Source organism: Dermacentor variabilis, chromosome 8 (assembly GCF_050947875.1).
Source record: "Dermacentor variabilis isolate Ectoservices chromosome 8, ASM5094787v1, whole genome shotgun sequence".
In the NCBI taxonomy this organism is placed as follows: Eukaryota; Metazoa; Arthropoda; class Arachnida; order Ixodida; family Ixodidae; genus Dermacentor; species Dermacentor variabilis.
In genome coordinates, this window is record NC_134575.1 from 154,037,358 (window position 1) to 154,063,535 (window position 26,178).

Here is a 26,178-nt window from a genome sequence, read left to right on the forward strand (position 1 = left end):
CATTTCTTTTTTCACATGTGAGCATATATGCCCTCACTCTAAAGATTCACATGAAGCTAGGTGATAAAAGTTGGCACAGCGCCAAGATTGAGGTCAGCGGTGCAGCTGTCATGGACGATGATGGATGACCAAGACAAGTATAACCAAGTGGCACTGCGGATGACGCCATCAGCACAGTGGGGACGATGCCAACTCACATACATAGGTAACCCGACGTAACTCGGCGCTTGGAAAGAACAGTTGGTGCTTCATCACTGTGTAGTATGGACGGAGCAAGTCCTTCTTGTTATCTTTCAGCTCAAAGGTGAGCTAGAAGGACCGAGGTGCAACAAAAGTGCCACCTAGAGCAACGCAAGTCTGCCGATCCCGAAGTCGTCGCTAAACGCCAAGCTTAGGCTGATTGTGCTCGGCAATACATTCACGGTAGACATGCCCAGGAGACCCCTGAAAAGCATGCAGCTCGACTAGCAATGAGACGAGCTTCCCGTCCTGCCCAGTACCGTGCCCAAGTCGATGCAGAGTCTGCAGAGCAACAAGAACAAACAGTAAGATAAACAGTAAGAGAATAATTTGATAAACAATGACGGCGGAAATGAGAGAAAGTACAGTCACATGAAATACGGCTTCACTTCATGGAACGAGGGCTGTTTTTTTTAATTCATTCTGGCCAGCTTGCTTGGGAAGCTGTGGTGGCCTACTCTATTACATGTCATGCAGCAAACTTGCTTCTCTTGCTTCGTACTTAAGCGACTTAATTTTGAGTCATGTAAACGTGCACAACTGTGTGCGAAGCAGGTTTTTGCTTGTTTTCAGATTATTGACCTAAATTTCATTCAGTGATTAGATTTCCAGTTGTTAGTAGCACTCATGCCAATTGCTTTTTCTGTGAAAAAGAACAACTGACAGAGATAGCACCAAGCATGCGCCCTCCACACATCTTATTCCTTCTTTCTTGGCTCACCATAAGTGCCATCTGGCCTTCAAGCTCGGGCAGCCACAGCACGTCTTTACCAAACTAGAGAGAGAGCTCATAACTGCACTTGCAATCCGAAGAAAAGACAATTTTCCACCAGTGCCAACTTTTTTTGCAAAAAAACCTTGGTTTTGCAATGCAGGCGAGGCCTGCACTTTCACTGCAAGGCAGATAAAGAACTGAATTGTTGCAACATTGGCCTTCTGCAACCTTCCCTTGTTTGACCACTGTTGATCGCTACACTTCCAGTCATGCTATCATGACTGTAGTGAATAAAGTATTGATACATTTTTGGTACTAATTTTCACTTGCTCATTTACATAACAAAGAGAGCAGGTAGGTTTAAAAACAAAAATACCTAACAGATCTGTACATACTGTTTCCACTGTCATGTTCCTGTGCAATGGTAGATAAATAATAAAAGGAGAGACACTGATAAAGAAGACGGAGAAGTGAAAAGTGAACCAAGCAGAATAAAAAGATTTATTTATTTCGTTCGCACGAGTTCAGTCGCAGGTGCAGTTTGAGCAGCAAATTAGGAACGCCACAGCAATTTGGTGCAGCCAACGGTCAAACAAGGCAAGCACGGGCCCTAAGAACTGCAACCATCTTCTTCCACATCTTTCACAAACAGCCATCTTTGTCACTACTACCCCTCCCCAAAGCTAGAGGAGCCATCCTGACGACCTAGGGAAGGGACATCAGGTTGCATTGCAGTTTCAGCCACTCAAGGTGAATGATTTCTTGGCTACAGCACCATTGGTCCGTAGATTTAGTTTTTATTTTATTTCACACAATACTGCGAACCAAGCAGGAGATGGTAGTGTACAAATAAATATGAAAAAAGGCATGGTAACAAATCACACATTAATACGAATAAGGACAAAGTGGGTGGTAACGAGCTCCACTCTAATTGTTTGCGAGAGGAATGAATATAGCCGAACCCATTGTAACGATACCGGTTTTAACAATATCGGTTATAACAATGAGGAGCTGCTGCACCATCAACTTTTGTATGTTCCCCCCCCCCCCCATGGTGAAATAACTTGCTTACTACAATGTTCCGATGCCGCATTATCAGTTATAACGATGGAGTCTGGCTGCTGGGTGTTCGAGCCAAAAGGTAGTGGAATTTGAAATCCTTGAAAAGAAATAAAGAAAACGAGAAATTCGAGCTGCTGCACGATGGCCTGCTGCTCCAACAGCCGTCGCGCGCCTCTCTCCCGTTGCCCTTCCACCCCTCCGAACATGAATGGGCTGCACCCATAGCTCTATGCCGTGCCACCCTACAAAACACGAATGGACCGTGCGAACTGCACTGCTCCCAGATTGCTCGCATGCTGCTACCTAGCTCCTCATTTAGTGCAGTTCTGCAAACTACTTAATTGCTTGCATTCGTCTTTGTTGGTTGCGTCAAAATCGTTCCTGGCCACATGGTTTCTCAGGCTCGTCTAACTTGACGCCAAAACGGAAGAAGGCTGATCTGGCCGCTGATCATCGGTGATGCACGATGTTCCCGGTGAAAAAGCATGTGGCTACAGATTTGGAAGCTAAGTGCTTCTAACCGATGAGGCTATCGTTGCAAATGTGCTTGCATCAGATAGCGACGGTGACGACGGCGGCAACGACACGGTAGGGCAGGCTGCCTCAACGTTGTCCTCACAGGAGGCCCAGCAGATGATTCAGTCTCTCCGGGGCTTTGTTTACGCGAGGAACTTTCCGCTGCACTACGTGGAGCACCTGGCAAGATGCTTGTGGCGATCTTGCCTCAGCGTTTCTTCTGGATTTCTCAAGCTGACAGGCTGCTGCGGCAACCTTCTCGCATTCTTTAAAAGACCCCTTTTGGGGCCACCAAAGCAATGCGTTGGCGATGCTCACATATTGCTTGCCACCCATGACCCCTCTTTACAGTTGTTGTAGCAGTGCCACTCTTTAACGCCGACAGCCGCGGCTTGACAGACACAATCGGAGCGCCCAGGAAGTACTTAAACAAGGGAACACAATCAGCAGGCGGATGGAGGAAGGTAGGGGGAGGGGCACTGTTCTTATAGTTTTCTCCCATCCCCTCTGCCATCCTCCTATTTGGATGTTTTCATGCAACCCAGTTATATCAATTATCGGTTATGACAATGAAATTTTCGGAGCATTTGAATATTGTTATAAGTGGGTTCGACTGTACCTACATAACTTACTTCTCGCGAATACAGCTTGACGTGGTGACTGTGTTGGTGATGTGAGGCTCAACCTGTACAGTTTCTATAAGTAATCGAGTGGTTGTATTCCAGGTTTCCAAAGTAGAGAGATACTAAAAAGTTAAGACATGCTGATTTCCTTCCCCGCACAAACAGTTCCAGATCGGCCAACTGTAACCTGCTCAAGGGTGAGTCAAGTCATTTCAACCGTTTCTAGACATAGCATACGGCTAACCTCTATTTTTTCAAGTGTTTCTGCATTTCCAAAAGTAATAGGTCCCAAACAGCACTGCCGTATTCCAAGGACAGTCTGATATATGTTTTATAGGTCATCAATCTTAGTGAAGAAGAGGATTCACCCAACTTATGTTTTATAATGCCAAATTTTTTTCAGGCTGTAGAGCATATGTTGTCTGTATGGTTAGTCCAGTTAAGATTGGATTTAAAGCAGAAAGCTGGGCTAGTTGGTGGTTGTTCGTATAGTGCCCAGATCCCGATGGCGCCTTGACAAGCAGCTTGTGCTCCATTAGTCAAACGTTGATACACCGGCCAGTTCGGCCGATGTAGCAACCTCCGCATGACAGCGGAATTCTGTACACCGCATTTGTCAGCACATTGCAAGCGCTGTGAGAATGAATTCATGCTGCTCTTTGATATAACTCAAGTGATTACTTCTAGCACAGACCAAAGAGAGCGTGAAATACGCGAGGCCTTCCTTATTCATCGGCAAAAACAGGCTTACGTCAGCAAACCTAATGTATCTTTGACGGCAAAATAAATTAAATTTTTGCACAATAAGGTGCCATTGCGCATGCGCTTTAGGGATTGATCATGTAGCACGTGCATATATATTTGTGTCCCACTGAGAATAAAACCAGTTGATGCCTAGCGTTCGGTGCGTCTTTTTTCATTTTCCTGTCCATGTCCTTTTTTACGCGCTAGTGCGATGTCCCCTTATACGAATAAGACTGGATGTTAGTGTCAAGCCTAGATATTTGCATCTCTGTACCTCTTAATAGGGTTGTTATGTATATAAGGCAGGCACAACAATGTTCGTTAATCCTATTGGTAATGCATGTCTGCACAGTTTGTGTATAGTTCATTACCATTTCCCATTTATTGCACCAATCAGCCAGGTTATGCAAAGTGTTACACAGAGCAATTTGGTGTTATGATTGGATACTTCATTAGTCTGACCTCATAAAAACAGTTAAAGAAAAGGGTGTTAAATGGTATCAATGCACTAGGTCTATGTATGCACTTACAGTGCATACATAGACGAGGGACAAAAAGGACGATGAAGACAAGTGCTGATTTCCAACTGATTTTTATTTTGAGAAACAAATGTATATGTACTGAGACACCAAGACAAAAGCGCCACCTACAAAGCGTCAACCCGACGTGAGTATGCATTCAAAATTCATGACCTAAGATGAACGAGAGCGCATGTGCGACCTCAGAAAAACCAGTTCTTTGTCTGTTAATGCTAACTAACTGTCTGTTAGGCTTACTAACTGAGTCACCATCGACAATCGCTGCTGCTTCAATCAAAAGTCTGGTACATTCATTAGAATTTACCAGACTTATTCATTCACTTATCATTGAAGCAGCAGCGATTGCAGATGGTGACTCAGTAAGCCATCAATTGCATTAACAGACAAAGAACTGGTTTTTCTGAGGTCGCACATGCGCTCTCGTTCATCTTAGGTGAAAAATTTTGAATGCATGCTCACGCCGGGTTGACGCTTTGTAGGTGGCGCTTTTGTCTTGGTGTCTCAGTACAAATACGTTTGTTTCTCAAAATAAAAATCAGTTGGAAGTCAGCGCTTGTCTTCATCGTCCTTTTTGTCCCTCGTTTATGTATGCACTGTAAGTGACGATTGATGCCATGAAATACCAACTAGCCCGTACCCAAACCTTGCTTCAGTGTTAAATGGGCCAGCTATTTCTTTTTTATCCGTAAGCAGACAGCCTAGGACAGAAATTTGATTAACTTTGTTAGAATTCTTGTAGGGCAAAAATTGCCAAAAATTGGTGTGACTTTCCATTGCAATGTGGCCGAGCTTCACAGAAATAGCACTGCCTTGATTCGTCCAACTTTAAATCAAACACTAAATTCAATATAAAGGTCTTGCCAGGCTTTTTCTTACGATAACATTTCATTCTGTGTTTTAAATGAATAATTTATCTCATAAGCCATGGGTTATCTAAACCTATCTTATTTATTTTGTCCGAAGTAAAATTACGGATACAAAATTCACAACACGTTTTAAACTTTGTCCACAATGTATTAACGTTGTCATCACAAAATGACGGAAGTGTTCCTTCCAAATGAGATATAATGTTTGAATTATGAGCCGAGTCATATTTTTTGAAATTGATCAATTTGGAGTTGCTTGCTGCTGCTGACAATGATGATTTGGGGTTGTTGACGATTGCTTGAGATGGCCCAAAAGGCTAAATAACATAGTTGACAGGGGACACCTGATCCATTGTGGGCCATATTACTCGGGCAACAAAATTCTACAGTGCAACTGAACAAACTGAAGTCATGTACAAAAACAACAAAAGGGCCAGACTGAAGAAGGAACGTAAACAGGACACCATGCGCAAACCTTTTTTACATTTTAGAAACTTTGTGCCTTTAATGCCAAAAGGTTTCACACACACTGAAAAAGATTGCACGGCGTTCAAGCAAGTGGTCTTCTTGGCACCTCAGAAGTTGAAGTGAATGTGCGCAAAAATAGACAGAGGAGGAAACAGTTAAAAAGAATATTGACTTACACAGGTCAAAACATGTCGCATGTTTCGCTGGTTGCACAAATAACATCACTGCAATGATGCAACGTTATTTCCTCGGCATGTGGTGTATAGGATACCCTAGCCATGAGGTGAAGACTACATAGGCCAAATGGAGAGGTGTACAAATAAGAAAACCACCACCCAAGCACTCCGTACAGATGGTTAACCAGCAAAGCTGAAATGTGCAACCTCAGTGTTTATCACTGTGTTAATCCCGACCGCTCATAAACGACGGCTTGGTAGGCTGCCGAATCCTCGGTACGCAGTTGCTGTTTGCGCTTGGCTGCACGAGCCTGTTCTTGTGCCCGGGCTGCAGCATCCGCATGGCGTAGATGAGCTTGTTCCCGGTTCTGCTCGTGGCATTGCTGATCAAAAGCTACCTGCTCCTCAGGCAGCTTTTGACATGTGGCCTACCCATTTATGAGCTGGAGAGAAACTGTTGTGCGCGCACTCAGCTACGCTGGAGAGCAGCGATGTCACTACTGGCGCAGCCAATCACGTGCCTCTTTCTCCCTTTTTTTTTTTTTTTGCTCATGCGCATGAGATTGTGCAGAGGAGTTTTCGGCAAACAGGTGACATACAGATGGACGGACGGACGAATCGGCTAGCCACATACAGCTTCACTGTAATAAGAGGCTGTGCAAACACTGATGAATCTGTGGTCTACTACAAATGCCAATACATCTCGCTGTGCATGGCACTAAATGCAATAAGAACCAATTTCTGACAAAGTGGAGATAGTGCATAAGTCTAGCAACCAAAGAAAGGGCTAATTTTCCTTTTCTTTTTTTTTGAACTACAAAAACAGTTTCTTTTTTTCATGTGATATGGTTCAATGCCGTAGTCAAAATAAGAGATATTCTGCGACTTGTATTGAGAATGTAATTAAATAAAAATTGGAATATTGTCCTCTCGTGCATAATCTGTTTGCATGAGAGGACAATATTGTTTGTTTTTACACAGGTACTCCTCATGTAGGTCTGAATCTCTTCTCAAACTGACTGTATAGAACCTTGTATTACAGCTGGTGGTTCATTTTTTGTCGTTCGAGTTCAGTTCATTGTCCGGTACCATTCGCACTTTACCTACAAATGAGTTTATAGTCACCCATGATAGAGTGTATAAGCGCAACTGAATGTTGACGTAGAAAGAAACAGATACACAGAGACAGCGCTTCACTTTCAACTATAGATTTTATTTTCGCACGCATCGGTGTATAAATACTGGATGAGCGGGTAAAAACGTGACAGGAAAAAAAAACATTCAGTGGTGCATATCGATGAACCATACACGTGTGCAAGGCATGGTGAAAACACATACTGCAACGGCCAATCTATTAGGATGAAGCCAACTGAACTGCGTGTCCTGTATTTGCAGATTTTGCTGTGCTTTGCCACGGACTTCACGGATGCTCCACGAACGGGCCTGGCCATCAGAACTACTAACTATCGTCGCTTCCAACATGCCACGCAGCTATCCTCGGATGTTATCATATACGGACTGGCACATGCGTATGGAACGACGACAGCCTCCACCCCCGCTGTGAAAATGGAGTGTGCTGGCTACTTAAGGGCAGTCGGCACCGAGGTTTTTCATGGGCACAGCATATCTATTAGGATGAAGCCAACTGAACTGTGTGTCCTGTATTTGCAGGTTAGTAAGTTTGGAAAGTGCTTCAAAAGTGACAATAGGTTTATTGTTGTTGTGCCAGGCCCCAAAGCTTGTGTTGATATTGCCATGGCATGCTTGTCGATATAGAGCAAAACTCCGGACCTAAGGTAGAGGATATGCTGCAGAAACTTCTGGACGGGCAGAAAGAAATGAGAGAAGACATAAAAGGAATTAAGGCTGGCCAATCTTCCTTTTCTACTCAATTAGAGAAGTAGAGAGCACATTGAAAATAGTAATGAAGTATGAGGAAAGATTTGCCCACCTTGAAACAACCTTGAAGGATATGGCAATCGCCATGGAAGCACAACAAGAGAAAATGGCTGACCTGGAAGACTGCAGCTGTAGAAATAATCTTATAGTGTTTGGAATTCCGGAAAGTGAAAATGAGACTGCTGAAGATTGAAAAGAAAGTGCTAATTGATCTTTTTCGAAAGCGACTTAATGTTAGCATAACCACAGTGGAAAGAATACATAGGTTGGGTATAAAGCAGGAAGGAAAAATACACCCAGTTATCATGAGGGTTTTCGACTACAACGAAAAGGCTGCAGTGTTCAAGAACTGCAGAAAGTTAAAAGGGACCGGTATTTCTGTCTCTGATGATTATCAGGGTTCGTACACAATATTTGGCTGAAAATTCAAGGACATTTCAAGGATGCAAAAAGGCAGAATTCAAGGCGTGTTAGCATAATTTTATTTCCTCACATGACTTAGGAAAGGAGCCCTATTTTCGCATTAATTTCTCTTTCAAGAGCTGTTATCTCCGCTTCTTTTTCTTTGGCTGTTCGACGGAAACTGTTGGCCTTGACAAGACAAGTCAGGTCATTTTTTGCTTCGGCGTCTTCCGAAAAGCGATCCGCTGACTCCTGCAAGCACTTAAGAGTTTTTTTTAGCTTTGTCTTCTTCTCTTGAATGCTCTGTAGCTCTAGCTCGAGTTCTTTTCTCTTCAAGGTTACCTGCTGTGCTACAGCTTGCTTCTTCTGTTCGTCCATGTATAACGCATACCTATGCCTGGCTTGGCGCACTGATGACTTCAGTTCTTTCGACAGCGGAACGTTAAGCAGCCCACCGTGGGTTTTCACGGCCTCGCAGATGACTCGTTGTGAGATATACGAGAGCTCTGCCATATTTTCGACCGTGATCTGCTTGTTTACACTGAAACCTCTTTCTACTGACACCTGCCCATGGCTAAGCAAGAGAAGGACCTTCAGTACTTCCCACAACATCGAGAACGCCGGGTCATGCTTCAAAAGGCGCACGAAGAGAATGCCAAGGCGTTCCTGGCCTCTTTCATAGTTTTGCAGTTCATGCCATTTTTCTTGGCAGAACTGAATGTACTGTGCACACACAATATCGGTCTTGTGCTCAGAAAGAAGCTTGCTGTCAATTAAACACTTAAGAACAACTTTCAGCTTCCCCAAGGCACATTTCTGTCTCTGACATCTCTCTGGGGTCGAAACATGACAACCCTCGAACCAGAGGGTACATAATAGGACTTCTCTCTATGATTTTCAGGATCATGTTCACAATGAACTTCCGACACTCACCCCTAAATTCAAAAACACACTTGGTACTCGCTTTTCCACTCTTTAAGATCTTCTCAGCCACTCGTCCAATGTCCACCTTCTCAAGTGACGTGTAATTGGCAGTATCATGAACATCAATTCGCAGCAGTTTCGTGATGCTCGTGGCTTCTGTCAACACCGAGCGCTTCATGAACCTTGCAAGGAGGCTCCTCAAGACAGTTTCGAGCTCTTTCGCTAAAAAAATGTCTTTGGAGAATCACTCTGAAAAACAGTCAAGAAAGGCTGCACAACCATTGCAACGTTTAGGGAAAAGTTCAGTATCGCAAGTGCAAGCTGGTCCTTTAGAAAATCACTGACGTTCTCATACGCTCTACATTTCGGCAAGGGTAGCCTATGGTCGCTCACTGCTTCGGTGTAGTGCCTCAAATGCTCCCACATAGCCAGGGCTCTCTCCAGTACTGGCACGTTCTCGACCCAACGGTGGGGTACGAAAGGAAGTGGAAACGGCTTGCTCCTTGTTTCTTCAACAAAATCTTCATGGCGGGCCGGTGCATCATGGAAGAGTGCGAATAAGCTCGACAGAAAGGTGTCAACTGGCCAGCTCGTCGCATGCATTCCTGCTTTGTAAGCATTATGCACTGTGTGCAAGCCACATGAACCAATATCCAAGCACAGAACTTGAAAGTCATTCTTCATGTGCTGCTGCAACTTGTTGAAAAGACTCCAGTCGACATTCGGGCCGTCCATCGAGAACTGCACAATCCTGCTCAGGGGAAAAGACGCGAGTGTTTCCGTCAACTTCTGCATAAGTTCGTCCGCTGTGCTGTGACCCATGAATGTCGAAGTCAGGTATCTGGTTGTCACCTTACAGTTGTTCCACAATCTGACGTGAACATCAAGTTGTTTCTTTGCAGGTATTCATTCAAGGTTTCGTCAAAAAGCACAACAAAATTGTCAGACTTCTCCATCATTTGTTGTACCTGCGAAGTGAAAAATGGGCGTAGACCGTGGCACGCGACATACGCACATTTTTTCTCAGAGCAAGTGATGCTTCTCGCGACCTCGCTATCCGGAAACATCTTTTGGAATAGCTGGGAAATGGATCCACTGGAGCTGTAGGAGTAGTGTGACGACACAACTTTCATCGTCCACAAAATCTCGGCTTCGATCACGGCTTCATGCTTTCTGCAGTCTTCGTCAAGTGTCGCAGCCCGAGAGGAAGTTGCCGTGGTTTCACGCTTACAAGGAACCGCGGACGTCAGATTTTCCGCTTGCACGAAACTTGCGACGAATGAGCAGCCCTCACCTGCTGCAGTTTTGGATTGGTGCTTCGCGCCTTTCTGGTGGCTCTTCAAGGCAGATTCCCCCATCGTTGCAATGTTGACCGTCTTCTGACATATTGCGCACTTTGCTCGATAAGGATCGCTTGGTTCCGGTCTCACCCAGTGACGATAGTCCGTATGTTGCAGCCACGCAGACAAACTTGCACTTCCCGCCTGGCATCTTGTCAAAGCAAACGCACAACGCAAACGCGAACTTCACTGAAATGGCGCGCACGAGGCCGACCAATTGGGCCGACAGACGGTCCAACTACAGAGGCTAGAAGGTTTTCCTAGTGTCGTGAACGGCCGCCATTTCAAGGGGCCCCTGTGAAACCAGTTTGGATGCACTGCGTAGGTGGCGCTGCAGCTACCAGGCGAGCGGCTTTGGCCGCGCTGTTCTAGGCGCGCCGTTCGCCCAGCCAGTTGGCAAGTGCACGCGGGCTGGGATTTGTTCGTGATTTGTTTGTGCCTCTCGATGCACGTGTGATAATGCCGACAAAAAAGGTCGCACGTGTTTCGTGCCGCTCTGCAAAGGTGGCTACAAGTCGTCGAAAGAAAAAGTGTCGTTCCACGCCCTGTCCGACTTTCATCGTTTGCAAGAATGGGCTTGAAACATAAAGCGAGATGACAAGGCTATCGACGAAACCTGTGTCATGTGCTCAAGGCATTTCGACGAACGCTACGTTCAAAGGACGAGATAAGTTGCTACTTTGTCCCGGCTGTTAGATTGAGCCTCTCTAACCTGGCTAGCATACACAGTATGGAAAAGCGTACTTCTCGAAACCCTGCATGGTGACGACGTCCGCTATGAAATACTTGCCTACGATGCAAATACTCAAGAAAGCTTATCTTGAACCAGTTCAGCAGGCAGCATAAGAAACGACTAGCGACTTTGAAACAAATAAATGCAAGGAAGCAAAAATCCCTCGACTTATTCTGGCCCCCCCCCCAAAAAAAAAAGCAACTTTCAACAAGACCGTCAAAGACCTCCGGGCACTCACACAGTCCATCCCAACTATTGTGCTGGAGGAGAAAATCGGAGGCCTTCCTCCAAAGCAGCACCTTGGTGTGAAGGCATGTTTCGAGGCAGCTTCCAGAAAGTCAACCCGGGGCATGCGGTTCGATCAGCTGTGGGTGTTGGAATGTATCCTCATGCGGATGAGGAGCCCGCAGCTCCTCATCCACATTTGCAAAGGGACAACGTCAGAAACATCGAAACGACAGAACGGTTTGTAAAACTAATGGAAAGACTAATTTTTATAATGTCGTCTAGAATCCCATCAAAAGGCCTTCGTGCTGATTCAAGAAGTGCACAGTTCTTGAATGAGTTTATTGTTTTTCTCAAGGAATAGGATGAATATGCTGCACAGCATGGTGGCGGCTTTTTAAGTGCAGGAACTGCTCTTGGGCTGCGTGTAACGCTGCAAAGCACACTGCCGCTTGTAAAATACCTGACCACGTCCCTGCAATACAAGTACTTGTTGACCGCAAACCTAAGCCAAGACAGGATGGAGAATGTATTTGGTATTGCGTGCCGGCTGCTTCGGTTGCAATGATCATCCAATAGTGGGGCAGTTTTTGATAATTATCAACAACCTGGCTTTCGGCAGCCTCGCAAAGCCTCTAAAAGGGTCAAAAGTGCCTGCAGAAGTAGTGACTGCCCTCTTGCAACTATCTTATCTCCCCAAAGAAAAAAATGCGCGAATAACTGAACTTGTCGATAATTTACGTACTGGATGGCGGAAACTTGGCTTCTGCTGCATGCAGAGCTGCTCGAGGAGCGCAGCAGCCTGAGCGATCCTCAGGGCTGTATAGACAAAAAAAAAGTGACAGCAGACAAATTTTTTTTTATGTAGCTGGGTATGTTGTCAGAAAAATCCTTAAAAGATTTCCTTGCCCTGAATGTGCAACTTGTTTCAGCACTTTGTCTTTGCAAGCAGAGTCAAACAACAGTGCCTCGCTTACTCGAAATTTTGACCATGGAGGCTTAGTTTATCCATCAAGGCCAATTGAACAGCTCATAGCAAAGCTTGAGGACGCATTTTCTGTGTTTTTCAGTCGCAATAAGCTACACGCAGATAGCATGGTCAGCTTTCTGCATTTTCTTCAGGGACGTGAGCTTCAAGGTGTGAGCTTCGAAGAGCATGGACGTCGAATTACGGCAGAAGTGATGAAGTTTTACGCCTTTGACTAATATGCATTTTCTTGTAAAGTCAGTAAACAAAGAGCGCAGCGATAAAAAAAAAGCTGCTGAAAATGAGGCGCTGTCGGTAGCCTCGCACAGGGCACTTCGCACAAGGAAAGGCATTAGTATATTGTTGCCATGAAACCTTGTGTAATAAAGACATTCCACCCTGCAATTTGTCCCGCTTCATTTTCTCCTTTCAGTATCATGTACAAGATGTGTTTTTACGCTTCTTTACGGCACAGTAGGTCGACGTGACGCTTGCATTTGCTCCTGCCGCGGCACGCTGTCGGTGTTACAGCTAGTCCGTGTCGAATCTAAATGACAAGAGAACCTGTGCCAGAGTTTGCACTGTCTTTAGCACTTTAATGCCTTGTCAAGGCATTGACAGCAGCACACACATGATCAACCGACTGAACCAGAGAGCACTACCCCCATAAGGGCCTCTTGTGCCCGCCCGCGCGCCAGCGGGCGGTAGCGCCATCTGCCCTGCGCATAGCAAGTTATTTCAGCTGCGCCGGCCCGGTCGTGACACTAGGAAAACCTTCTAGCCTCTATAGTCCAACTATAGTGCCTAAAAGAGCACTCACTAGTGCGCCGAGCGCGAGTGTCGCGGTAGCACCGAGAGTGACGCCTGCTACCGCCAGCCGCTTGGTGCGCTGTACTACGAGACTGTGCCGGACCATGCTGAGGCATGGGCGGACTTCATGCGAGACACGACGCAAGCCTCCCCATTTGCCCGGCGATCTGCCTCTGTTATGTTTTTGTCTCTATCCGCGATACATTCCGGGTCTGCGGACGCGCTGGGTAATGTGATGAGCCGTTTCTTTCCACGTCTGTCTGAGACATCGCAGTTTCGCGACTTGCTTAAAGTTTCTTTTGACAGACGAGCGCACACATAGACGCAAAACACCCACTCACAAGAAGAAAAGACTGCAACGAAAGCGGCAGCAAGGCGCGAACTGAACTACGCATTGCAATCAACGCATCGCAAACGAATGCCATTCGAACACCCCACGGTTTAGCATGGTGTTGACAGGCATCGCCGTCTGGTGGCCCGCGGCGGCAGGCATCACTGCCCATGCCAACGTCGCGCGTTGCAGACGCTCGGTGGATGGTGCACTAGAGTATATTCTAGGCTGTTCTAGGCACTGTAACCGACCGAGCGATATGCCTCGCATTGGATTGGATTCGATTTCCGATGCATATTAGTTGCCAGACGACGTAGGGGCTGCGGGATTTAAAACAAAAACTTCTTGATGTCGCCCTCTAGTCAACACAGCTTGTTCTCATGGGCATTCGTAAGTGAAAGGGCCTTTAAAATCAGCATGACTTGCAGAGGTACGTCGTTAATTTTCTCTATCGGAACAAATCCCACGGGATTTTCAAGGATTAAAAGGAGCTCACGGGTATTCAAGTAGTTTCAAGGGCCCTTGAACTTATACTGTCAATATCAAGGATATTCAAGGGTTTCAAGGGGCTGTGCGAACCCTGGATTATTCTATAAACACGCTGGGAAAGTGCGAAAGCAGGAAGGGAACGGGGCCTAAAGGTTCGACTCGTGTAGACAAGATTGTTATCGACGATTTGTATGCATGGAACGATGCGCAGCCTTGTAGAATAAAAACAAGCAAGAAAAACACAACTGCACATGAGTCTGAACGACACTGTAGAAACCAAGCTCGAGATTTCATGCTAATAAATATTAATGCTCGCAGCCTAGTGAACAAAACCACTGAATTTGAACACCTTCTTTTTCTGTATAAACCCGATACTGTCATTGTGACTGAAACCTGGTTGCGCTTGGACATAGGCGACAGCGAAATAGTACCCCCCCTCTTACAAATTATCCGCAAGGATCGTGAAACTCATGGTGGTGGCGTAGCGATTGTTCATGAGAAAGATATTGAGCTTGTGATGATACGCGAATGTCCCGATAACGAAAGCATTTGGTGTAAATCAATGCTGTGTGGCTCTCCTTGCGTAATTGGTGCTGTTTATAGGCCTCCTAATGCCCCTCTTGCCTTTCTAAAATCAATTCACGACTTTTTGAAAGACAATGTATCTGAAAACATGCGTCTCATTATAGCAAGTGATTTTAACATGCCAGATATTCGTTAAGATCTGCGGCAGACTGGCTCGGCAGACTTGAAACACTGTGATGCTTCATTTGACATGGTATTTAGCAGAGATCTTATGCAGGTTGTTAATGAAGCAACTAGAATTGGACCAACTACACAGTCAGTGCTTGACCTTGTATTTATAGATAGCAGGATTACTGATTATGCCGTTTCTGTTCACGATGGACTTTAAGACCACAATCTTGTCCTACTGTTCATAAAAAAAGTGTTGCCAGTCAAGCCTCACAGAGAAGCAATACACGTAAGAAATTTTGCTGCAGCAGATGATGTCAGCATCCTAGATTACCTGCAGATGGCATTAGAGACGTTTGATGAAGCAACTGAGGTCAAAACGTTGTGGCATAAGTTTAGAGGTATTGTCAATTACTGTTTGCATAACTATGTTCCAATGAAAATAAAAAAGTGAAAAAGTGAAATCCTTGGGTGAACAGAGAAATCGTTCAGTTAAAGCAGAAATTAAAACGTAGAAGGAAAATTAAAAATAAAGGTCACAATGAGATTCGAGATCTTTCGATAATACTAAAGGAAAAATTATCTACTGCGGAAGAACATTACTATTCCCACACTTTATCACGGTTTATGAAAGATTCGCCACAGCGTTTTTGGTGTCACTTTGCTCCATCCCGTGAAGATGTGAGATTTGTTACCAGCAATGAATGTATAATTACAGACTTTGCACAAATTGCTGATATATACAACAAATTTTTCTATTCCGTGTTTGACCCTCCCCTGCCATTGCCTGCAGAAATATGCGAAAAAATGACTAATGCTCGTTCAGACATACGAGACATTACCTTAACTATAGAAGGTATACTTTGACTTCTTTTGGATCTAGAAACGAAAAAGTCTCCTAGCCCAGATGGCATCCCTAATGAATTCTGGAGATGATATGCTGAATGGATCGCGAAGTATTTGCTGATAACTTTCCGTACGTCTCTTGAACGGCACAATTTACCAAATGATTGGTTAATGGCGCGAGCCGTGCCAGTTCATAAAACTGGGAACAAACATAGAGTTCAAAATTACAGGCCCATTTCAATTACATGTACTTGCTGCAAGATGTTCGAGCATATCTTATCAAAAAGCTTGTTTAACTATCTTGAAAGCTCGAACATATTTATTTCTAACCAGCACAGATTTAGGAGCCGATTCTCCACTATCACCCAGCTTGCAGAAACAGTACACGACTTTGCTCAGGTAATTAATGAAACAGGTCAGGTGGACGGAATTTGCCTAGATTTATCAAAAGCATTCGACCACGTTTCACACTCAGATTTGATTGGTAAACTACTTGATATCGGAGTTAATTTAAATATAGTTAAGTGGATTCTTTCATATCTTACTAACAAATCGCAGTACGTGAAAGTGAAAGAAAACAAATAGAAAATTCTAAAAGTAACATCAGGTATCCCTCAAGGATCTGTGTTAGGACCTGTATTGTTTCTATGTTATATTAATGACATGACAAATAGCCTTAATGATAAGATAATGGTTCATTTATTTGCAGATGATTGCTTAATATACTCTAAAATCTCATGTCATGAGGACCAATTAAATTAGATTGAGCACTAGAATCAATTAGCAATTGGTGCAAATGATGGAAAATGAAAATAAATTACGAGAAAACCGTTTATGCACGAATAACTAGAAAAACAAGAAATGTGTTACATTACAGTTACAAGTTAGATGGTAAACCAATAAAACAGGTGAGCCACTTCAAGTATTTAGGCATTACGATATCAGATGACTAATCTTGGAAAAAACACATAACTAATTTATGTAATGCCGCCAAGGTTAAACTTTGGTCACTAAGACGGAGGCTTAAACTTGCTCCCCGAGATGTTAAACTAACTGCATATCTGACAGTGGTACGTCCCGCGATAGAATATGCTAGCATAATACGGGATCTGTATAAGAAGAATGAAGTAAATAAAATTGAAAAAATACAGAGGCGTGCAGCAAGGTTTATTATGTCAAAATTTAGGTACACGGATTCTGTGACTGAGATGCTCCTTCAACTAAACTTGCCTGAGCTTTTATTGCAGCGAAAAGTGGCTAGACTAAAATTTATTTATTTAATGATACATAACCACTTCAATTTCGACACTCAAAGGTACTTACAAAAGAGAATGTCACGGATATCACGATCCATTAGGTCTAGCCACGAGGGCCAATATATGCCTATACCAGTAAAGGTTGACTCATTTAAGTACTCCCTCTTTCCTAAAGCGATTGAAGATTGGAATGCGATACCGCATAGCATAACGAAAATTGATTCTCCAGAACAGTTTGATAAATCTGTACTGGCCTACTATTTTTCTATGTAACCATCCTCTCACATTATTAGCTTTTTTTTGTGAAATGATAAGCAGCATGTGCAACATGACATGATTGAAATGATCCTACGGGATATTGACGAAGTTTCTGTTTGTGATGTTGAAAATATTATTTTGTATGGTACAGTTGTTGCTTGTAATGTTCGGTGCCTGTTATACAATGCTTATATTCTTGTGTGATATTGGTACACCTAAGTAGTTGTATTTTCTGGATTGATTTGTGTAACGCTCGTGTTTGTAGCGATCTCTGAAGCTTATTTCATGGTTACTCCACCCTTTATCAGCCTTTGGGCTAACAGTATCAATAAATAAATAAATAAATAAATAAATAAATAAATAAACCGAGTAACCATAGCTCTTTTTCAGATAGCGACGATGAAGGCTTGCTCACACACCTTTTCTGTAATTTTGCAATTTCATAGGCTTCCATAACCTCCCTTGTTATCCTGCTTTGAGCCCTATAAAGAATGGCAGTACTTTCAAACATGGGTTTGCAGGAACAATCTCGGCAATGAATACCCAAATGACCCGAGATTGCCATAGTGACGTATCGATGCTCTTTTAATCTCTCATTGATGCATCTGCCGGTTTGACCGCCATACCTTCTTCCGCACGAAAGTGGAATGGCATAGACAACATTGTGAGTGCAGGCTACAAATTGTTTGCGATGTTGAGTAGAACATGCATGCTTTTTGTTATTCTCTGTATTAACCTGTTTGCATACCTTTTGTAGACGCTCAGGAGCGGAGAGAACCACATCCACCCCCAATTTTGCCACTATTCTTCTGAAATTATGTGAAATGCAATGAATGTATGGTACCACAGCAACTTTCTTTGCTCTAGCAGTGGCACTTCTTCCATTCGATGCGTTTTTGCACTTCCTGCTTAAGCCCTCTGCGACAGAGGTGAGCATACACATCGGGTAACCAGAATCTGCCAGGCGCTTGTATTTGTAGAAGTTGTGAACCTTCTGAAGCTTGAGAATCTAGATGTTTATTCTTGCTTGTAGCAGCAAAAAACACAGCCAGCGCCATAGAGGATTCGGGTTTGAATACGTTTCATGCCTCGAGGCAACACTGCAGGCTCCATTTAACTGTTAATGGCCCACACACTTGCGCGTCCTTGAACTACAGACAACACGCAATGGGGAACTAAAAAAAATTTTTTTTTTCACACAAGCCAACTGAATCGATTCAAGTGTGGCACAGAACACAGCAAGGTCTTTACAAAAAGAGGTTACTGGAACGCACACAGCAGAAAATGCAAGAATGACTGTGTCCTCGGAGATGACAAAGATGCATGCATCACATGATGAATTCTCCAAGAGCGCAGCTGGAAAACTACCGCAGAGGGAAAGGTGTAAACTTCTACAGTCAACAGTTACCCCACACTCCTGCGAAAAATTGATACCCAAAATAGCATCATGTGTCAATCGTGTAATAACCGCGAATTCTGTGGGAAACACTTTGCCACACAAGAACACGTCCGCAGTACAGACTCGCACAGGACACAACGCGTCATCGCTCGCACCGCGGAATGTCACACCACGGCTTAAAGAAAACATCACTTTTAGTCCAAGAAGCCTCTTAAAATTGACATTCATCACCGATATTGTCGCGCCTGTATCTGCAAGTGCCATGGTAGGTACGTCATCAACAAGTACCTGAACTTTGTTCTTGAACATAAACACTGACGGGGGTATATCTGTCAATAGTGCATGGTATGTTGCCACTAGTTTTCTGGCAGCAGTGACTGCATGCGTCACTGCATCAATGGAGATCGTGGAGCATGGGGAACTCGTGGCGGCGTTGAGCTTCGCTCAGAAGCTGGCAAGCTGTAGTGTAAACCGGTAGGTGTGCGTGGTGGCAAAGGCGTAGAGAATGGGCGCTCGAAAGGCTGCGAAGACATGTTCTAGGGCTTTCGCTGGTATGAAGAGCAGTAGTTGCAAAAGCACGAGATGTTACCCGGTACGCCACAGCTATAGCACACCGGAAGGGGTCGAGAAACCTGCAGCAGCTCAGAGTAACCAGGCCTCTCAGAAGGAATCGAATGGTAGTATTGCTCTGGTAGATGTAGAGCATCCGCCTCGCATGCAAGAGAACCATGGTTTGAATCCCGGTGCCGCGTAATTTTCCACCAGACTAAAAAAGAAATCCGCGTGTTGATAAAATTGCATAAACAGGCCTGGAGTGCGGCCTGATCTCGGTGATCAGAACCGGTAACGCACTCCGTCACCAGAGCAGGATTGGCCACCCTGGTGCAGCACTTGGCCACAACTTCCTATATGAATACAACAATCGAACCTCAGCCCTCAGTACCTAGCGGCTCAGAAGCAACTGACCACGGCGACAGACCTGTGACGCAGCAGAGGGTGCTAAGAATGTCTGGATCCAGACAGGCCACCATTGAAATGTGAACCTGGCAACGTTTAACGCTAGAACGTTATCTGGTGAGGCGAGTCTAGCAGTGCTATTGAAGGAATTAGCAGGCATTAAATGGGATATAATAGGGCTCAGTGAAGTTAGGAGGACAAAAGAAGCATATACAGTACTAAAAGGCGGGCACGCCCTGTGCTACCGGGGCTTAGTGGAGAAACGAGAACTAGGAGTTGGATTACTGATTAATAAGAATATAGCTGGTTAACATACCGGAATTTTATAGCATTATTGAGAAGGTGGGAGGTCTTGTTGTGAAAGGTACAAATTGAAGCTCGTACAGGTCTACGCGCCTACATCTAGTTATGACGACCATGAATTCGGAAGGTTCTATGAAGACGTGGGGTCGGCGATGGGTAAAGTCAAAACAAAATACATTATATTGATGGGTGACTTTAATGCCAGGATAGGCAAGAAGCAGGCTGGAGACAAATCAGTGGGGGAATATGGCATAGGTTCTAGGAATAGCAGGGGAGAGTTATTAGTTGAGTTTGCAGAACAGAATAATTTGCAGATAATGAGAACCTTCTTTCACAAGCGGGATAGCTGAAAGCAGACGTTGAGGAGCCTGAATGGCGGGACTAGAAATGAAATAGACAGAAAGGAAAATAGAGGAATTACGGTTCAAGCTACAGAACAGGTATTCGGCTTTAACTCAGGAAGAGAACCTTAGTGTTGAAGATGAACGACAATCTTATGGCCATCATTAAGGAATAATGTGCAATAGAAGTCGGTGGTAACTCCATTAGACAGGATACCAGCAAGCTATCGCAGGAGACAAAAGATTTGATTAAGAAACGCCAATGTATGAAAGCCTCTAACCCTGCAGCTAGAATAGAACTGGCAGAACTTTGCAAGTTAATCAACAAGCGTAAGATAGCTGACATAAGGAAGTATAATAAGGATAGAATTGAGCATGCTCTCAGGAACGGAGGAAACCTCAAAGCAGTGAAGAAGAAACTAGGAATAGGCAAGAATCAGATGTATGCATTAAGAGACAAAGCCGGCAATGCCATTACTAATATGGATAAGATAAGTTCAAGTGGCTGAGGAGTTCTATAGAGATTTAGACGTACTCACAATCGTGTGCTTCTTCCACGCAAGTCTGTGATGCCTTATCTTACTGAAATTATTTTTTTGTTTGGTTTCCTGCTGTTGCTTCTGCTGCCACGATGTATATGCAGTGCAATGTCTAAAGAAATCAGGGCTCTTTTTGAGGAACTGAAACATGAACTTCATGCAGAGTTTAAAGATTTTAGTGACACATTTGACAGAGATTTTCGGAAAGAAATGAGGGAGGTGAAGACAGCCTTACGTTCATTAGTTAAGAGTATGATAAAATGAAAATGGAGAACAAAGAACTGAAAGAGGCGAACGTTCAACTTGAAAGTCGTTGCAGTGATATTGCACGGCAGTTGAAGGCTCAGGAAATTCATCTCCACCATGCCAAACAATACTCTCGAAACACAAATGTTGAAATTTAATGTGTTCCTTGCAACATGCCAGAGAACCTAACCGAGATAATAGGTAGAATTGCAGCAAAAGTGAATGCCTCTACTTTGCCAACTGACATTGACGTAATTCACCGTGTCCCGACAGCAAACTCGGCAGTAAAACATATACTGGTGCAGTTCATTCAGAAGAAGGTCCGTGAGGCTTTTCTTCAGAAAGCGTGTGCTGCAAAATTGGTATGCTCTAACATTGGTTTTGATTCCGACATGTAAATTTTTGTTAATGAGCACCTTTGCCCTGAACTCAAGCGCCTTCTGGGCGAGGCAACTGCACAGAAGCGCCAAGCCAAATGGAAGCATGTTTGGGTGCGCAATGGTAAAATCTTTGCTCGTCAAACCGATGATACGCCCACAATCAGAACTGCATGCTTACTGCATCATCAGATATTGTCTAAAGCAAAAGGTGTCACTTGCGTAGAAATGGTAACGTTTGAAAACATGTCACATGTCTATGCTTCTGAAACCAAGCGCACTTGCAGTGCGACATGTTTATTCTGTAGAAGTTTTGTCATACCCTTGTGCATTGCTTGTAAGGATATTATACCCAAAACAAATTGCGTCATATTACGTTACTGTGTCCCTGTGTTTAAGGTTGTGGCAGTAAACAGTTTCAGTTGTGATGAAGCATCATTTAATTGCCCAATTTTATATTGTACAATTTGGCAGCCCCACATGGTTATTGTTACTGTACCAGAGATATCTGCTTATGTTCGCAAGAACTCGGCTTTGCAGTTACAAATGTTGCACTTGCCAACCATTTCCCGTATGCTCACATACTTTTTTTTTTATCATTTCTTGATGACAGTCAATTGGTATTTTGAACGTGTTTGCCCCCTGTGAACTGGGATCTAGTATGAAAAATAAAGCTTTGTTCTCAGCGTTGCACTTAAACATTCACTCAATGAGGCATAAACACGAGCAACTGGATCAGCTGATACATAATCTTCTGGCATCTTTTGATTGTTTCATGTTTACTGAATGAAACATGGTGTGCACAAGAAAATGATCTCATCTCGATGGAATCATTCTCGCGCTTTTTCTTGAACAGAGGGGACCGAGGGAGCAGCCTGGCAGTCTATATTAAATCTTGTTACGCATTCGAGCTTGTTGATGAATTTTCAGTTATAACAAATGACTATGAAATTCTCCCATTACGTCATAACCCAATCTTATCGGTAGTCTATAGGCCTCCCGAACGGAAACAATGACCAGTTTCTCAATTATGCTAACAAATTTCTAGAATTTTTTTTTTCTATTAACCGTTATATTGTGGTCTCGGGTGGCGATTTCAATATAAATATAGCTGAAGATTATTACACATCACTTAGTCTTGCCAACATAATTTAATCCATTGGTTTTACAAATGTAATAGTGTCTCCGACAAGAATTACTGCTTCCAGCCAGACAACTATACATTTATATGTCGTGAGCGCAGACACTACTGTCGAATGTGCTGGTACATTGTCGTCCGACCTTAACAACCACTGCCCAGTTTTTATGTTGGTTGTACAAAGACTCAACTTTCACTAGAAAAGCCCTTACTACCTATCAGTCAATTAATGACACAAATCTTAATAAATTTAGAGAAATGGTAAACAGTGCTGACTGGTCCGCAATTTATACTTATAGAAGTGACGACGAAGTGTACAATATATTTATGAATAAATTTCGTCAAATATATGATGCACGTTTCCCGTGGTCCACAAAGCGCCAATCTAAAAGAAATTAGAAAACCATGGATTACGCCGTCTCTTTATAAACAGATAAAAAAGAAAGACGAGATGTATCAAAAATTTTTATCCAGCTGAGATTTGGCCGACCTGACTGCCTTCAAACAGTTCAGAAATAAATTAAAGAGTGAGTTGTTCAAGGTGCGTAAGGAATATTATACGAATATATTTGATAAAGACGGCCGCTGGGATGCAAAATTAGTTTGGAAAACAATAAATGCAGTCATTAACATGCCCAAGCCCTCCAATTCTATAGGAGGTCTTACAATAAATGGTGTAACCTTAATGGGTACTGAACTAGCGGATAGCTTTAATAAACACTTTATTGGTCTCCCTAAAACAGACTACAACAAAGATGCTACCTGCCTAATTTCTGTACAAACACCTGACTTTTTTTCTCCACCCTACCCCTCCATTCGAAGGTCTTGCTACGCTAATGGCCTTGAAGAATAGCTCCAGCCTTCACACAGAGGGTCTGTGAGTAAAACTAATTAAATTTGTAGCTGACCTTCTTGCACCTCACTTATCGTATATATTTATCCTATTGATTTCCTCCTCTGCCTTCCCAGACAGACTAAAGCTAGCCAAAATGACTGCTATCCAAAATCTAGGATGACACAAGATATGGGCAACTATTGACTAATATCAATTCTGCCAATTTCCTCGAAACCACTAGAAAAAATTTTGCTTAAGCGTTTAGAAATTTACTTTAATGATAATTGCCCATTCACATATTCCCAATTTGGTTTTAGACAAGGCTTATCTACGGAATCTGCACTACTTAAACAAAAAGAACTAATTTTGCAAACATTAAAAATAAACTTCTAACACTGGGCATTTTTATTGATTTCAGCAAAGCATTTGACTGTATTAATCATAACATTCTTTTAGATAAACTTTATGCATATGGTATAAGAGGCAATTCGCTTAAGCTGATGTCATACCTTGAAAAGTGGCAGCAATCTGTATGTGTCGATGGTTGTAGCTCCAGTTTTGAATATATAAGACGCGGAGTACCACAAGGCAGCATCTTACGTCCGGCTTCTTTTTAACGCGTATATAAACGATCTTGTCCATATCTCCAAGAAAGCTAAATTTATAATATATGCCGATGACACTAGTCTATTTTTATCTGGAAATTCAGTGAATGAGCTCCTGCCTGAAGCGAACATCATATTAGAAAGCCTCCATAACTGGTGACATGTAAACAACTTAAATATTAATTATAATAAAACAAAGGCAGTTATTTTTCGTTCGATAAATCGGAAAGTTACGATATCAATCCCACTGCTTATTGGGGACTACGCTATTGAAATCGGAAGTAAATATAAATCTCTTGGCGTGATATTTGACGAACATATTAAATGGGCTGATCACTTCCATTATCTTTTTTAAGCTTGTCAAAATCTGTAGCAACTCTTTCACGAGGTCGCAACTTGTTTCCTGTGAAAATAAAAAAATTAATATATCATTCATTATTCCATTCTGAAATAAGCTACTGTCATATTGTATGGGGAACTGCAGCTCGCGTGCATCTAAACCAACTATTACTACTTCTGCAAAAAAAAAGCTCTCCGCATAGTTTCTGGCTCATACCAGACCATTGTTTATTAAACATAGAATACCTCCCATCCAACATCTAGTGTCATTTACCATACTTCGCGCCTTGAATAACTTGAGCTTACCTTGGACTAAGTTCATAATCACACTGTCATCGGCGACACAAACGCACACTCATACAAGCACCAGACACAAAGAGAAATGGCACCTACCCCGACTTTGCATGACATATGGCTCCCAAATGTTGCATTTCCTGGTTCCGAACAGCCTTAACACAAACAAATGGTACAAGGAAAATATGAACCTAAACAAAAAAATAATTGTTCAGCAATTTTTTAAGCATGTGGTTGGCTCAAACCCCAATTAGGGTATTCTTTTTGTGTTTTTTGCCATGGTATAAAAAGAAGAATCTTGCTATGTATTGTGTTTGAACTTCATTTACTATATCGTAGAGTTGAATAGTAATTATGTTTTAAACCTTTTTCTGCTAAAACGTTGTTTCACGATTTTTTTTTGCTTCTCAGTGCATTGTATATTTAAATTTTACTTTTGTCCTACATTAAGTTTAATTGTAATTCTGCATTGTGCATGGTTCCTTGATTCCTGATGTATGTGAAATTCTATTTTTACCCCCTTCACTGCTGCCATATTGTAAATGGGCCCCGGACCCCGTCAAGCTGCTCCAAGGCAGCTTTTTGTCCCGGGCCTTTTTCTCTTGTAGAAATAAAAAGAATCTTAAAATTAAATTTATGCCGTACCAGTGGCACCCACGACGATAATGGAAGAGAGAATAGTCTAGAGGAATTTGACATCCCAAAAGTAACGCTGGAAGAAGTAAAGAAAGCCTTGGGAGCTATGCAAAGGGGGAAGGCAGCTGGGGACAACCAGGTAACAACAGATTTGTTGAAGGATGGTGGGCAGATTGTTTTAGAAAAACTGGCCGCCCTGCATACGAAATGCCTCATGACCTCGAGCGTACCGGAATCTTGGAAGAACGCCAACATAGTCTTAATTCATAAAAAAGGGGATGCCAAAGACTTGAAAAATTATATACCGATCAGCTTACTGTTCGTTGCCTACAAAGTATTCACTAAGGTAATCGCAAATAGAATCGGGAACACCTTAGACTTCTGTCAACCAAAGGAGCAGGCAGGATTTCCTAAAGGCTACTCAACAATAGACCATATTCACACTATCAATCAGGTGATAAAGGAATGTACGGAATATAACCAAGCCTTATATATAGCTTTCATTGATTACGAGAAAGCGTTTGATTCAGTTGAAACCTCAGCAGTCATGCAGGCATTACGGAATCAGGGTGTAGCCGAGCCGTATGTAAATATATACTGGAAGATATCTATAGCGGCTCCACAGCCACCATAGTCCTCCATAAAGAACTCTATAAAGAAAGCAACAAAATCCCAATAAAGAAGGGCGTCAGGCAGGGAGACACGATCTCTCTAATGCTATTCACAGCGTGTTCACAAGAGGTATTCAGAGACCTGGATTGGGAAGAATTGGGGATAAGAGTTAATGGAGAATACCATAGCAACTTGCGATTCATTGATCATATTGCTTTGCTTAGTAACTCAGGGGACCAATCGCAATGCATGGTCATTGACCTGGAGAGGCAAAGCAGAACAGTGGGTTTAAAAATTAATCTGCAGAAAACTAAAGTAATGTTGAACAGTCTCGGAAGAGAACAGCAGTTTACGATAGGTAGCGAGGCACTGAAAGTGGCAAGGGAATAGATCTACTTAGGGCAATTAGTAATCGCGAATCCGGTTCATGAGACA

At 43.1% G+C, this 26,178-nt stretch overlaps 1 protein-coding gene and 1 pseudogene across 1 annotated transcript in view; both read right to left on the bottom strand.

Moving 5' to 3' along the window:
• Fnta (farnesyl transferase alpha) overlaps positions 1–26,178 on the bottom strand; it is a 116,159-nt gene that overhangs the window by 26,164 nt on the left and 63,817 nt on the right. The window lies entirely within an intron of this gene.
• On the bottom strand, positions 7,862–11,494 carry LOC142590791 (uncharacterized; annotated as a pseudogene).